Source organism: Capra hircus, chromosome 23, assembly GCF_001704415.2.
Source record: "Capra hircus breed San Clemente chromosome 23, ASM170441v1, whole genome shotgun sequence".
In the NCBI taxonomy this organism is placed as follows: domain Eukaryota; kingdom Metazoa; phylum Chordata; class Mammalia; order Artiodactyla; family Bovidae; genus Capra; species Capra hircus.
Genome location: NC_030830.1, coordinates 20,760,053 through 20,762,932, shown reverse-complemented (window position 1 = coordinate 20,762,932; position 2,880 = coordinate 20,760,053). Strand labels below are relative to the sequence as shown.

General features: G+C 42.9%; 1 pseudogene; it reads right to left on the bottom strand.

The window, feature by feature from the left end:
• Window positions 1,149-2,066, bottom strand: LOC102190920 (annotated as a pseudogene).

The window sequence follows — 2,880 nt, the reverse complement described above, 5'->3', positions numbered from 1 at the left end:
CAAAAACACAAATTACTAGAACATTCTGAAAAAAAGGGGAAAAAGTGCATAGGACCAGTTTCTATTCTCTTACTTATGATGATGATACTGGTGTTACTGATGGGGACAGAACTGAAGATGGTAATTTGTAAGGTGACACTGACGACAAAAGATGATATTGACTAAAGCTGATGGTGATGATCTTCATTATTAAACTGGTGATAGAAATGGCAATAGTGATCAAAATGTTGGTAATGATGGGAATAGATGATCACGTCTCAATAGTGTTATCATTACAAGGAAACTTAAAGAGCAGCTCATCCAATCAACTCTAAAGAATATTATATATACATAATATACTTAATTATATAATATAATATAATGTGTATTATACTTCCTTTGACTTCCCTGGTGGCTCAGATGGTAAAGCATCTGCCTACAATTCGGGAGACCCGGCTTCAATCCCTGGGTCAGCAAGATCTCCTGGAGAAGGAAATGGCAACCCACTCCAGTATTCTTGCCTGGAATATACCATGGATGAAGAAGCCTGGTAGGCTACAGTCCATGGGGTCGCAAAGAGTTGGACATGACTTCACTTTCATTTTGAGATATTACTGATATAATGTTTTGAGATAATAATATAGATAACCAATAATATAGATACTTGTAGCTGAAATACATATAGAAGCTTGCCCCTAGAGTGGGACCTGGAAGCTAGTCCTCCAAATTTCTATGTAATGTTATATCCAATATACCTTATCATACAGTGTGACATGTGAAAGCCTTGGTGTTAACTGGCTCAGTTTATCAGTGCGGTGGTAAAGAGTGTGATTTTTCTTTTCCCCCAAACACTTGTTTCTTGGAATTATTCCTAATGCCATGAACTCTCTTGAGGAAGGCAATGTACCCCACTCCAGTACTCTTGCCTGGAAAATCCCAAGGACAGAGGAGTCTGGTAGGCTGCAGTCCATCGGGTCGCTGAGAGTTGGACATGACTTAGTGACTTCACTTTTCACTTTCATGCATTGCAGAGAGAGATGGCCACCCACTCCTGTGTTCTTGCCTGGAGAATCCCAGGGACGGCAGAGCCTGGTGGGCTGCCGTCTATGGGGTCGCACAGAGTCGGACACGACTGAAGCAACTTAGCAGTAGCAGCAGCCATGAACTCTTTATGTCCAGAATCGTTTTCGGGATCTCTTCACTTCCTTATTTCTTAGGCTATAAATGAAATGATTGAGAGTGGGGGTTACCAGGGCATACATGATAGAAGCACCCAACTACCCAGAGGCATGAGAAGCTGACGGGGACTTCAGGTAGGTGGCAAAGACGGAGCTATAGAAGAGGATGACCTTGGAGAGGAGAGGTGGGAGCTGCATGTGTCCAGGGCATTGTTTTTTCCCCTGTGCTGATAGAACCCGAGCTACAGCAAGGAAAATATGGGCATAGGAGTTTATGATGCAGAGGAGAGGGCTGATTCCTAAGAGTCCTGTCAGAACCATCATCAGGTCCTCATTGAGGTGGGTATCAGAGCAGGAAAGTCTAAAGAGTGGTCCAAAATCACAGAAAAAGTGGGGAATTTATTAATTAGTATAGAATGAGAGCTGAGATAGCAACAGGGCAAGGACAAGAGGGATAGAGTGGGTCACTCCTTATGACCCACCCACCAGCAGTGCACATCTGCGAGGAGTCATTAGGAGTGCATAGTGCAGGGGATGGCAGATGGCAGCATAGCGGTCGATAGCCATGGCAGTCAAAAGCTGGTTGTCCATGTTAGCAAAAACTGCGAGGAAATTTAATTGGGCCAGACATTCAGAGAAGGAGATCGATACGTTGCTGGTCCACAAAGTCTCCAGCATTTTGAGGGCTGTGGTGGCAGTGGAGCAGAGGTTGACCAGGGAGAACTGGCTGAGGAAGAAGTACATGGGGGTATGGAGGTGGATGTTAGCGCCAATAGCCAGCAGCAGTAGTGAGTTTCCTAAGAGACTCAGCAAGTAGAGGACCAGGAAGAGACCAAAGAGGAGCTGTGGCTTGTCTGGGTCACGGGACAGTCCTGAGAGGACAAAGTCAGGGTTCTTGCTGCAGTTCATTTCAGGTCTTGATGGGCTACAGGAAAAGAATCAGCGTAAAGAGGATTCACTCAGTTAGCTACAGATGGATAAAACCGTGGATCCTTTCTCTTGGAAATGTTTTACTTATACCACCAATGGGAAGAATGGATAAACAAAATACCATTGGGGAAGACAAGAGGTGTACCTCACAAAAGATGGTCAAATTAAGGAAAAGTCAAGGGAAGCGAATGAGAGAAACAACAGAGATTTCCTGGAGGTCTTAAAATGTAAAGAGTTTTCTTAATGATACTTTGTATAATTGGTGATTTAACTACTTGCTTGTTAATTTGTTTTCTTCACAAGACCATGAGTCTTTCAAGGCACAGGCTGTGTTTCAGTACTTAGCTTAAAGCCTGGCACATAGAAGGGGCTCAATAAATACCTACCCACCTACACAGTCAGTATCTTCCTAACTGTTTTCACAAGGATCATGCCCCCATCCAATACATTCTCCATACTATGGTCTTTTCAAAACAGAAGATCTCATCATGTCACTTCATTGTTTAAAAAATGGGTCTCTACATACAAATGGCCAGTAGGTGCATGAAAAGATGCTCAGCATTGCTAATTATTAGAGAAATGCTAATCAAAACTGCAATCAAGTACCACCTTACATGAGTAAGAATGCCCACCATTAAAAAGTATACAAAATAATAAATGCTGGGTAGAACATGAAGCAAAAGCTACCCTCTTACACTACTGGTGAGAATGTAAATGGTTGCATCCACTGTGGAAAACAGTATGGAGGTTCCTCCAAAAACTAAAATTAGAGTTGCCATATGACCCAGCAGTT